This window comes from Canis lupus, chromosome 25, assembly GCF_048164855.1.
Source record: "Canis lupus baileyi chromosome 25, mCanLup2.hap1, whole genome shotgun sequence".
Taxonomy (NCBI): domain Eukaryota; kingdom Metazoa; phylum Chordata; class Mammalia; order Carnivora; family Canidae; genus Canis; species Canis lupus.
Window position 1 is genome coordinate 36,624,043 of NC_132862.1, and position 13,984 is coordinate 36,638,026.

Here is a 13,984-nt window from a genome sequence, read left to right on the forward strand (position 1 = left end):
CCCAAATCCTTTATCCATTACACAAAAGAAGGAAAAATCCCCTAAGTTCTATTTTTCCGTGATATTTTAAGCCAACTTTCTTTTCTTAAACTAAGCTATAAGGCATCTAAAAAATCAGAAAAAGAAAACCCTCAATTTTAAAAACAAGATTGGCAAATTAATAATTTTAAGCAAATTTGCAAGTGGGTTGACAGAGTATCACTTTAAAAACATAATGCTACATTTCTATTAGAAATAATCAAAGGTAATTTTTTTTAAATATTTTATTTAATTATTCATGAGAAATACAGAGAGAGAGAGAGGCAGAGACAGAGGTGGAGGGAGAAGCAGGCTCCCTGCAGGGAGCCCAATATGGGACTTGATCCCAGAACCCTGGGATCACAACCTGAGCCAAAGGCAGATGCTCAACCACTGAGCAACCCAGGAGTCCCTCAAAAGTAAATCTTAAAAGTTAATTTATTGTGCGATGTACAGAGAGTATGGCATGGGTGGGTATATGGAGTGTAAATTTTAACAAGAAATATTGTAAATAGTCTCTGTGTAAGAATATTCATTTTAGGGTGACTTTTTCTGTTTCAGAGCATTTTTTTCCCTACCCTCAGTCTGGTGGGCCTGTTTTATCCCTCCAGAGCATCTATCTCTCCAGAGCCTTCCTAAATCCCCTTAACTTCACATCTCTTTGAGAGACACAACAAAATTTCATATTTTCAAGAAGTATAATTAACTTTTGATGCTGAGGGTAGAAAGTTTCACCCTGGGCTCCCAGGAGCTTCTGCTTGCATTTTGGGGATTAGTGCCTAACCCCAAAAGATTTTAGAACTCTCTACCCATGGCATTTAAGTAGAAATGAATGAAGTGCATAAAAGTAGATACACATATTGTTGATTAAGGTGATAGTATTCAAAAAGAGTCAAATGCTATTTGTTGTATTATGTATGACATATGCCTTAATATTTCCCAATAATTGAAGTCTTCCTACTAATCAAAATAAGGATTGTTTGGTAAACTTTCAAGAAATACTTCAAAGGAAATGAAATTTAGAGAATTTTACATTAGCTACACTTTCCCATTTCTATCTCTAGCATTATAGATAAACTCAGAGCTCAAATAAGAAAACAAATTAGCATTGGAGACTTGATTTCTCTAAGGCAAATTTCCTAATCATTCACACATTAACAAGATCAAAGTCTTCAGTCTATGGAACCATTTGGTTATCTGGAGTTTCAGACAACCCCCAGGAGGGATTGGCTGCTGAAAGACTCAAATGCTAAATACTCACAACTGTAAATTTAATAGGGTGCCATCCAGCCAGGTCTATGTCTTTTGTGGGTGTGTGATGTTCAATCCAATCCAAAAGTAAATTCCATCCTGTATATTACTCTATATGATATCCTATGAAAGAGGATCCAGAGGAAACGGAGTTAAACCTATTGAAATAGCCTCCTCTGATTTTGTCCAGACTTATCTCCCTATCCAAGAAAACCTTAAGAAGCTTGAAGAAGTTTCCTATAAATTTAGGGAAGGAAACTGTATAGGAAAGTTTTCAAAACACATGACTCATATATATTATGTGCAGGCATGTGATGGTTACTGGAATTGATGGGGATGATGATGTGAACAGCAACTGCTGAAGGAGCTCAAAAAGGATGTGAAGGCAAAGCTAGGGATGAATAGATCTTCTTGAAGGAGCAAGAACTATTCAGATTGCTGTTGCCAACGTGCAGTCTTGAGAAAACTGATGCCTATGGTAAAAGTACCCACAAGTAAAGCTACAGAGCCCATCATCCCTACCCAAGATGCTAGGGCTATTGCCAGATACTGATAATGTTCAAAGAGCTCTTATCTTTCCTCCCAAGAGGTAATGTGGAAAGACAGCACTGATATTCCAGTTTTGCCATTCATATGCTGAGTGAAATTTTACAATCTGTCCGGTTCTGCAGATTCTTCATATGGAAATAGGGAAAATACTGCCTATCTCATAAAGTTATTGTGAGCACTAAGTTTTATAGCATTGTAGCATGCCTACTACCGTGTCTGGCACCTACTATGAATTCAATAAATGCCATAATTATTAGCACTATAATTCTTTTATTAAAAAAAAACAAAAAAAAACCTACTTTGGAGCACCTGGGTAATTCAGTCCCTTAAGCGTCTGCCTTCAGCTCAGGTCATGATCCCAGGGTCCTGGGATTGAGTCCTGTGTCGGGCTCCCTGATCAGGGGAGAATCTGCTTCTCCCTTTGCCCTTCCCCTTGCTCATACTCTCTCTCTCTCTTTCTCAAATAAATAAAAATTAAATCTTTTTTTTTAAATAACCTACATATTTCTCTCAGTTTTAGAAGGTATAATTTTTGTGGTGAGTTAGTTCTTACCAGTTCAGCCTTGTCTTGAATCATCAAGAGATGTGATTTCATTATTAAACAGGATTTTTGGCTATTTGTCCATGATTTAAAGGTTTTTAAAAAATGATACCATTTCCCCTTTTTCTGCAGCCAGTTATTAGGCCATAAGTTTAGCCTTGGTTTTACTGAAATGGAAAAAATAGGGAGAAATAGAAGAGCAAGGTTTGAATATCAAAAAAATGCACTCATTTTGTAAACTTTTCCCTTAAAAGTAAAGATTTTGCCCCACTTTTAATTAAAGAAGTTCTTGGGCAGCCCTGGTGGCTCAGCAGTTTAGTGCTGCCTTCAGCCCAGGGCGTGATCCTGGAGACCCGGGATCGAGTCCTACATCAGGCTCCGTGCATGGAGCCAGCTTCTCCCTTGGCCTGTGTCTCTGCCTCTCTCTCTCTCTCTCTCTCGCTCTCTGTCACTCATGAATAAATAAATAAAATATTTTTTAAAAAAGAAAAGGAGTTCTTTTTGGTATTTTAATGTATTTTAATGCACATGAACATATGAAATATTTTTCCTTACATGAAATGAATGAGGTATATAAAAGTATTAATTTCATATTCCTCATTTTGTACATAAAGTTACTAAAGTTAAGGCTAAGTACACTTAAATATACTTAAGTATAAAGTGGGAGACTGATGTAAAGGTGAAAGAACTTACTCAAAGCTATAACTATTACAGCCAAAATAGTAAACCATAGGTCATACAGAAACAAAGTAAAACAAAGAGTCTAAAAGGCATCAGGAGAAACCTGCTGTGGAAAAAAAATACATATATATTCTTTTCAGAGCCCCTGGTTGGTGCAAAAATATATATATATTTCATGATATGCTTTATCAGTAACTTTGTAAAACAAATTGTTCACCACAACCCCAATATCCTCAATGACCACCAGATGTATCTCTCTGAAAAAGGAAAAACTGGAAAAATAGACACTAACATTAAGCTATATTCAAAAATAGATACAAAGGTTTTAAGTGAATCTTATATTTTAAGCTGAGTGGTAGGTACATAAGTATTGATTGCATTCTATTTAACTTTTTGTATATCTTGGATATTGCGTATTTTTGAAATATCCACAAAATTGAGTACAAACTTGTCTGATATGTTAAACGAGATGAACATGAAAATGTAAACTATAAAATACTCTGTATAAAAGTTAGTTCTCACCCGTAGAGCTTTTTGAGAGATAGTATGAGGAATCATGTTACTTGGGGGAAAACATCACATACTAAGTTGCTATTTTGAATCAGCAAAGTAACCCAATTTGCACAACACTCTTCCCAGAGCATTTTATTTTATAAGTAATAACAACATGGACATTGAAATAGTATGTTAGTGAACTAGGTTTAACCTGCACTGGCTAGGAAAAATACCTCAACACACACTTCAAGACCAAAACTGGGGACAAATTTTAGTTCTGCTGAAATTTAGTATTGTAAATTATTGACAGAAATAAATGAATTTAAGTTCTTCTGCTTATTTAGAGGTTTACTGTGACATGCCTTTTGCTATGGTAGCATTTGGCCTCTAAAATAAAACATTAATTATTCACTTCACTCTTTGTTGGCCTGCAAGTCACATACCAGAGCAATAAAGAAGCCCAGGCTCTTGTCAGTGTGGTAAAATGGAAAGAAATTTCCATTGGAAAGTATAATTATTTAGAATGTGGAGATTATTATTGATATGACAAGGAAAAAAATGATGAAAACAGCAAACAATTTTTGAGTGCTTTAATGCTAGGACCCCTATGGTAAAAAGGCTTCCAAGTGGTCTAGAGAAACCTAGAAGGTAATTAATGTACAGGGAGTAATATAGAATGGCCATAGCAGAGAAGCACTGAGTTGACCTATTACAGAAATGCAATATAAAGACTAAAGTCTGAAGGGAAAAGTGCCTACAAAAGCATTCACATTAGTTATATTTTTCATAGTATTTTCCATCACTCTCTATGATCATCAATGTTTAATTAGAATGTACTTATTATTTATCCAAACTTAATCTGAGGTTTAGAAATATATTTTGGCATACTTCGTAGTATCTAAACAATGCAAAACTTTATAGTTTTTGGTAGATTGTTTTTACTTAGAAAATAGTTGTAACGTGGGAGAAAAGGTTAATTTTCTTATTCTACAATAAGCACTGATAAACACTCAGGCACCTGGGTGGCTCAGTCAGTTAGGCACCTGCCTTTGGCTCAGGTCATGATCTCAGGATGTCAGGCTCTCTGCTCATCAGGGAACCTGCTTCTTCCTCTCCCTCTGCTACTCCCCCTGCTTATGCTCCCTCTCTCTCTCTCTCTTTCTTTCTCTGTCAAATAAATAAAATCTTTTTAAAAAATAATAAAAAATAAATGCTTATTTTTTTTAAAAAGAACAAAAACCAGTTTAGAGTAAAAATGTAAATATCCAGTGTATGTGACTTTATTTTTAATTTGTGTATTATATAAGAAATTTAACTAAATACAACTATGTGTATTTTTGTCAGATTATATCAGTCTTATAGTCTGAACTGTGTGTGTGTGTCTGTGTGTCTGTGTATCTGTGTGTCTGTGTCTGTGTCTGTGTTAGAAAGGTTCCGAGGGTAAGAAGTTGCAGGTAAAGATAAATATTCAAAAGAGGTGGATTGGATCAGCAATGAACAAAGACTTGAGGTTGAGAGAGTATGTTGCATTTTATTATCATATGGAGGTTTGTTTTGCTGGAGGCTGGAGTGCAAAAGGGAGAGTTGCATTGTGAGAAATGAGACTTGGCATAAGGTTTATCCTGAGGTGGTTGCTTTTAAGGAACTGCAGACACTGAAAGTCTAAAAACCTAGTAGAAATTATCCTTTTGTAAGAGATATTTATATTTACATTTACAAGGGAAATCTCCATTAGCAAGTGTGTCCTTCCATTCTGTGCCAGGAAGAAGAGGATGACCAAAATCTCTAGAAACTTTTCAAAGGAGAAGGCATGGATTTAACTTTTCACAACCATATACTTGTTGACTGGGCTTTGCCTGAAAACCTCCTGTAACTGGTGAAGGGAGGAAAAAATTTACCTTGTCTAAGGCTTCTCCCAGATGGACTAAGAATTATATTCACATGAGACAGCCTTCAGAGCAAAACCCAGAGTTTCATTACATGTGCATGGAGGCTCAATAATGAAATGGAGACCCAAACAAATGACCACAGGCAGTTTCAATACATCTTAGACAGAGAGATGATTAGTTTGTGAGGAAATGACCAGATGCAGAAAACAGGTTCGGAAGCTTTAATTACCAAGGAATTCTGAAGAATTTGGGCTAAGGTTGTGTATTAGAAAAAAAGGAACAAAGTTTGTTTATTTGTTTGTTTATTGGCTTTAAAGTTTCCAATCTCTTGTGATAAGTATGTGTTTTTACTTCTCTGTATGAGGAGCATACCTTTCATATAAGAGATTTGCTTCCTACTGTGAGGGTGATAGAAGAGAGGGATGGAGTGTCTCCACACCTACAATTTCCCAAGTAGCTTCAATTCAAAATCATTTATATGCCATTGTGGTACATTTGGGCCAGCCTGCCCTTGGCGCCTACACCTGCTCCCCTGCCCCAACATTTTCTTTTGTCTTCAGCTGGAGATGGCATATAAGATGGTGGCTTGTGCCTTTTTGGGGAATTACTCAATTTTCCTGGGTATCTTACATGTACACAGAGAATGTAAATGTTATAAAACTTCAGTTTTTCTCCTGTTGATCTGTCATTTATTACAAAGGGATCTCACCAAAAATGTAGAAAAGTAAAGGGGAAAGGATTTTTCCTCCCTGGCCACTGATTTGCATTTTAGAGAGATCTTACTGGCTACAGTATGGAAACAAATAGAAATCTAGGTGATGATAAATTAATAATTAGTAATCACCTTCTTTGTGAGACATACTGATCTCCAAATGCCTTACAATTGGATCTTTCCACATTAATTTCTAAAGGATGATCTAAAACACCTTAATCACATATAACAAATGAAATTACAAACAGCAATCAACGGAGTATAGAAATGGGATCTGCAAGGATAAAAATAGGTACATAAAGCTGGAATTGTAGAGTAAAAGGCAATGACATCCACCCATTTGAAGCCAATGCATTTCCCAGTTTTCCACCAAATCACCTCCAACAACAGAGGACAATAAACTTGTTTCTCAGGGACTTAGGCACAATTTCCTGAAAAGCTGATTTCTCTTGAAGTTCTTATGCAGCTGCTAACATCCTAATCCTTAATATATTTGTGAGTTTGATTAAATATGATACCATCTACCATCTACATTACTTCCCATCAAATAAAGTTATTACAAAAATATTAACTCTATTGCTATCGAGTAACCATTATATCATCCTTAACCATACCTCCTTATTTGTAACTTACCTTTAGAGATACTATACTCATGTTTAGCTCAAGATGCTGCTCTAGACCCCCATCAGGAAAGTTTTACCAGTTTAAACTGCATGTGGCAGTGCCATTTGACTTTATCTTTATTACCTCATACATTAATCATGAGATTGTTAAGGGTAGTGACTTTTTCTTAAATTCCTTGCCATCTCAGTAAACCAATTACTTTGTATTGGCCTAGAAGCCTCCTCTGAGCTTCTCTTATTTGACTAAAAATAGAAGCTTCTGAGGTATGAGACTGTAATAAATTCCTCTTTTAAGTCATTTACTCTCAGGAAAAAAAAATAAATGAATAAATAAAAAACAACTACAAATCGACTATGAACTCTACCATAAAGGCCTTTTCTAGAGAAATTTTGTAACTTTGGGGAAGGAAAGACTACTTACACCTCTGTATGCAAACACTATTACTAATTTTGTCATCTCCAGTTTCTTCTTCTGAAAAAGCCATTTGTCTTTCCTAAAAAAAAAGTATTTGTTTTTCCCAGAGAAGCCACTCCCCATCACCTTTCTCCTAGGAAGCTGGGTATATAAACCTTTAACTGTAACCATCTAGAGCTAGCTACTTCTTTTGTTACCTCTCCTATGAATGCGAATAAATCTTTTCTTCCTGTTAATTGGTCTGTTGACAGTTTAATTCACAGTCTCCCTGGTACTAAACTTAAGAGGGTAAAGGAAGTTTTTGCTCCTCTACAATGCAGTGAAATATAACCACTTACTTGTGAAGTTTGTATTGTCCTGCTGTTTCCTGGGAGAAATATTCATACAATCACAATCTTTGGTTCCATTCTCACTACTTAGGCGACTTACTAACAAATGAAGAGAATTAGTAACACTAATTAAATTTCTACAAATATAAGCTTGTGCCTTTTAATTATCTGTTAAAATAAAACTACAAATGATTGCAGACACTGGTGGCTGAGAAATCTCTCTATAGCATTTCAACTCTATAATTTGGCAAAGCCTGAATGAACCTAGAGACTCGAGAGATTTCCACTTACAAAAAAGTAAGTAGAATCAAACAATAAAAAAATATCTAAGTAAAATTAAAAATATATTGAAATTTTTATCTGTTTCATAGGATAGAATGCTATGTGATCTTGAATGGGTTACACAGCTTTTCTGTTTCTCAGTCTACTCTCAGTCTATAAAAGTAGGAAAAGCTTAACAAACTTAGTTGTCTTGAGGCTAAAAAATAATTTATGTAAAATGCTTATCACAATTCCTAACACATAGGAGGTCACAACAAGGGTGCCTGGGTGGCTCAGTCAGTTAAGTGTCTGACTCTAGATTTCAGCTCAGGTCACAATCTCAGGGTTGTGAAATCAAGCCCTGAATAGGGCTCTATGGGGAGTATGGAGCCTGCTTAAGATTCTCTCTCCCTCTCCCTCTGACCCTGCCCACCTCTAAATAAGAAAAAAGAAAAAAAGAAGGTCACAACAAGTAGAAACAATAACAGATATAGTTACCCATAACTTTTCTTGAAGTAGAGCTCATTTGGGGAATAATTCAAGTGACTTTTTCTTAAATTCCTTGCCATCTCTTATATGAATATATCACAATTTCTTTAACCAATTCACTTGTTGTTGGACATTTGGCTTATTTCCAGTTTGAGCTGTCAGTCAGAATAAAGTTGCTATGAACATTGGCATATAAATCTCTGTGTGAATATATGCTTTCAATATTCCTGAATAAAAACCCAAGAGTGGAATGGGCTCAGTCATATGAAATGTGTATGTTACATTTTTTAAAATAACTTTATTGAGATAGGATTTACATACCATAAAGTTCATCAGCTTAAAATGTATGATTCAATGTTTTCTAGCATACTTACAGGGTTACGCAACCAAACATAAAACCTTGTAGCCATTAGCAGTCACTCATGCCCCCTCTCCACCTGAGTCCTTACCTACCCCAAACCCCAAGAAACCACTAATCTACTTACTATCTCTACAGATCTGTTTTTTCTAGATATATTACATAATGTCATATAATATGTGGCCTTTGTCACGTAGCACAATGTTTGCCTTTTTAAGAAATAGCCAGACTGTTTTCCAAAGAGGTTGTACCATTTTCTGTTCCCCCAGCAGTATCATACGAGTTCCAATAGCTGTGTCCCTTGCCAAAACTTAGTATGATCAAACTTTTTGATTCTGTGCAACACAAGTGTCCTGGTCTCTAATTTTAATTTTCATTTCCTTAATAACTAATGATAAGCATCTTTTCATGTGATTACTTATCATCCATGTATCTTTTTTTGTGAAGTGTCCATTCAAATTCCTTTTTTAATTTCTTGTTTTACGATCACCGAGTTTTGAGTGATATATATATATATATATATATATATATATATATATAAAATATATTTTTCTCTTCAAGACCTTTAGGATATATGTGATTTGCAAAAATGTTTTTCCTAATCAGTGGCCTGTCTTTCCATTTCTTTAAAAGCTTCTTTCAGGGGCACCTGGGTGGCTCAGTGGTTGAGCCTCTGCCTTTGGCTCAGGGCGTGATCCCAGAGTCCTGGGATGGAGTTCCGCATCAGGATCCCAATAGGAAGCCTGCTTCTCCCTATGCCTATGTCTCTGCCTCTCTTTCTGTGTCTCTCATGAATAAATAAATGAAATCTTTAAAAAAAAATAACGTGCTAAAAAAAAAAAAAAGAGAGAGAGAGAGAACATCTTTCAAAGACCTGTTCTTAATTTTGGTGAAGTCCAATTCATATGTATTTTTTTATTATATGTATATTGCATTTGGGGTTGTATCTTAAAAAAATCTTTACTTACCTCAAGCTTAAAAGATTTTTCCTCTGCTTTCTTCTAGAACTAGTATAGTTTAAGACTTTATGTTAGATCTATGACCCATTACAGATTATAATTTAGAGATAATTGACTTGGCTAATATTTGTATATTATGTGAATTATAGATTTAAGTTCATTATTTTTGTATATTGATCTTTTATCCCAAAACCTTGCAAACTCATTTGTTGATTGTAGTAACGTTTTTTTTAAATTTTCTCTAGTATTCTCTACAAATCACCTGCAAATTCTGCATTTCCAGTTTGGGTACTTTTTATCCTATTTTCTTTTTTTTTTTAAGATTTTATTTATTTATTCATGAGAATACACAGAGAAGAGAGAAAAAGAGGCAGAGACACAGGCAGAGGGAGAAGCAGGCTTCAGGCAGGAAGCCTGACGTGGGACTGGATCCTGCGTCTCCAGGATCACACCCTGGGCTGCAGGCGGCGCTAAACTGCTGAGCCACCGGGGCTGCCCTATCCTATTTTCTTGATTTACTATAGATTTTCTGTGTTCTATTTCATTGATTTTTCGATTTTTCCCAGCTTTTTCCTTTCTTCTGCTTACATTGGATTTCATTTGCTTCTTTGTTCCTAATTTTGTAAGATGAAAACTATAATCCTTCATTTAAGATCTTTCTTCTTTTCTTTTAATTTTAATTTTTTTAATTATTTATTTATGATAGTCACAGAGAGAGAGAGAGAGAGGCAGAGACACAGGCAGAGGGAGAAGCAGGCTCCATGCACCGGGAGCCCGATGTGGGATTCCATCCCGGGTCTCCAGGATCGCGCCCTGGGCCAAAGGCAGGCGCCAAACCGCTGCGCCACCCAGGGATCCCTCTTCTTTTCTAATATGGTATTGAGAGCTATAAATTCTTGAATAAGTACTGCTTTACTAATATCTTATAAATTTTTATGTTTGTATTCATTTACAAATAGTTTCTAAATTTTCTGATGATTCCTTATTTGATCCATGGATCCATTTATAAATGAATCCATTTATGGATCCTTAAATGGATTTATTTAGTTTACAAATATTTGGGAATTCTCTAGTATCTTTCAGTTGTTGATTTCTAATTTATTTCCATTTTGGCCTAACATAAAACATAGCATGTTTTCTATAACTTGAATAATTCTTCATCTATTAAGATTTGTCCAGTTTTATGGCCCAGTATATATATATTAAGCATTCTGTGTATTCTTGTAAAGCATATGTATACCGCAGGTGCTGAGTGGAGTATTCCATAAGTGTTAATTAAAGCAAATCATTGATTAGGAGAAAACATTTGTAAATTATCTATTTGGTAAAGGACTTTTACTCAGAATATATGAAGAACACTTTCAGTTCAATTATAAGAAAATAAGGAACCTAAATTAAAAATACTCAAAATATAGGAATAGACATTTCCCCTAAGAAGATATATAATTAGCTAATGAGTACCTGAAAAGACGTGTTTGGGATACTACTTATGAATGTGATTATCAAATAATTATTAGCACTCTGTTTTGTCCTGGGAACTCTAGCAGCCCTTGTTTCTCTGGCTTCTAAGCAAGCTCTTTTTCAACTCAGGGAGGTGCCAAGATGGGCTTTGCCTGGAGTCTCACTCCACTGCAGCCTGGAAACATCCTCAACTCAGTAAGCTAGAGCAATCGTAGAGCATACCTCATTTGTTTCTCATTTTTCAGAGATGACTATCATCCATTGCCTGAGGGGGTTTTCTTGTTTGTTTGTTTCAAATGGAACAAACAGAACCAATAGATGTTTGTTTGTTTATTATAGTAATTGACTCATGCAATTATTGAGACTGAGAAGTCTTGCAATATGCTGTCTACAAACTGGAAAACCAGAAAAGCTGATGGTGTAATTCAGTCTGATTCCAAAGGCCTGAGAGACAGGAATGCCAATGTCTAAAGGCAGGTCAAGACGGATGTCTTAGCTCAAGCAAAGAGCAAATTCAGTCTTCCTCTGTCTTTTGCTCTATTCAGGCCCTCAATAGATTGGATGATGTCCACCTGTCTCGATGAGGGTGATATTCTTTACTCAATCTACCAATTCAAATGCTAACCTCTTCCAGAAACATCTTTGCAGATTCAAGCAGAAATGCACAGCTATGGGGCACACCTTAGCCCATCAAGTTGACATACAAAATTAAGCATCTATGCCCCCTTTAATAGCTTAGTTACAGCCTGAAAGAGAACTGGGTTAGCAAGAGCGAAAAAATTAAAAGGTTTTCGTTGACTACAAGCTCAGTATGCATCAGTATCATAACAAGGCTGCCAAAGCAAAGGGAAATATATAACAAAGCAACTTTAGTTTGGCTTAACAGAGGTAAATGGTCTGGAATGAGCAAGGCAATGTTTCTACTCTGCCTGCCTTGCATGAATTAGATCACTCCTGGAATACTGCACTCAATTCTGGGCATTGCTCTGAACTAGACCTGGCAACATGGGGCACAAATGAAGAAGAGAGCCTCTGTGGGTTTTCCACTTACTTGGAGTGATCTGTCATCTCAACTTCCAGCTTAGACTTACACATTAAGAGAAAAAGTCATTCATTCATTCAGCACTTACTCTCTGAAAAGCATAGGATGTGTCCAGAGGTGGATCTGCTTTGAAGCTGGTGAAGCTGAAGCTTCAAACTCCTTTCTTATCTGGGTCCCTCCTAAGGCATTGGATGAATCTAGGCAATGTGTCTTCATGGCCGTATTTTTTGCAAACTTGTAAACCTAAGATATAACTAATCAATGCTGTCTCTTTCTGTTTTGATCTGTCTTCCATCTCATCACATTTCCTTCCACAGGTATTGATGTCATTGGAAGGGTGGCCAGCATTATTTTTTATCTTCTGAAGAGGAAATTGAGTGGCATTTTCAACTTAGTTAAGTGGCATGAATGTACATAGTTTTCTGTCATATCTAAGTATATTAGGTATGAATATATTCTTGCTAGCCTTCCTGCCATAGGTATGGCTTCTAGGAATACTCTTAACTGCTATGATACAGATTTACCTTGTATCTTAACATAAAGGTGCAAGACTACAGATCATATCATGATATGACTGGATCCTATGGAACCCAGAACCAGAAGCAAGTAGGAAATATGGGGAGGGGAACAAGATTTGAAATGTACAAAGCCATAACCCAGTCTACGGAAAATGCTTCCAAGTATCACACAAGTAAAATTGTTAGTGGAAGACTCATTGTCATTCATACTTAGACAAAATGAAATTTTCTTTCTGTAGGATAACACAAAAATATACTACATCACTGCAATGAGGACATCTGTGGAAAACGAAAGTCATCAAGTCAAAGAGTACTTAAGATTCATCCTTGAACAAGAACACTTGAAATGTCCCCAGATCTTACAGCTATTTTAGGAAATAACATGATAAACATAGCATTACCATTAACAAGTTGTAATGTGCAAAAGAATTCAAAACTCGTAATAATACAAAACAAGGGTGGGTCAACCATGCTTACTATCAAAAATAGTACTACAAATAGCATTTTTTAAAAATTAGGTTTCCTCTTGATCCAACTTAAGTGGAAGTGGAGTCTGAATTACAATTTAAAAATCAGAAAATATCACCACTGCGAACAAATCTAGAAGATCATAAAATAAATAAACAGCAAAATAAAGCTATTAAAATGCTTTTTGAGGTCACAGAACTATGAGAAAGACACAGGTCTATATTTGTGATGAGGAAAACCAGCTGTACAGAGAAAGAGAAAACAAATGTAGGAGGGAATAATCTGCTGCTCCTGAGACTAAAAAAATGACTTCTAGAATGTAAGGTTATATAACCTAAGTCTTCAGAGAACCATTTTGGTTCTAAATCAAAAATCAAAATTTGTTACTGGTGGTTTATGTAAAAGAAGTAATAGGATAGGAGCCCAGGTCAATTAAAGATGTGATGAGCCAATGTAAATTTTTTTTTAATTTTTATTTATTTATTTATGATAGTCACAGAGAGAGAGAGAGGCAGAGACATAGGCAGAGGGAGAAGCAGGCTCCATGCACCGGGAGCCCGACGTGGGATTCGATCCCGGGTCTCCAGGATCGCGCCCTGGGTCAAAGGCAGGCGCCAAAACGCTGTGCCACCCAGGGATCCCAGCCAATGTAAATTTATTGAGAGGATCACTGAGTTTGTGCTAGATATCAGAATACCCACAGAAGCTAAAGCTCTAATTGCTCCTCTCTGTGATAGTTTATCTATAGTTTGAGACCTGAAAAGTTAATTATTCTAGTGTTTCAACATTGAGATTATGTTCCATTCATTTATTTTTTTCACTTAAAATTTTAATCAGATATGAGTCTGATACCTACTTATATCTTAAAATTGTTTTTATTCCTTATAAATAAGACAGCTTAAATTGTGAAATGCCCTTCCTTTCA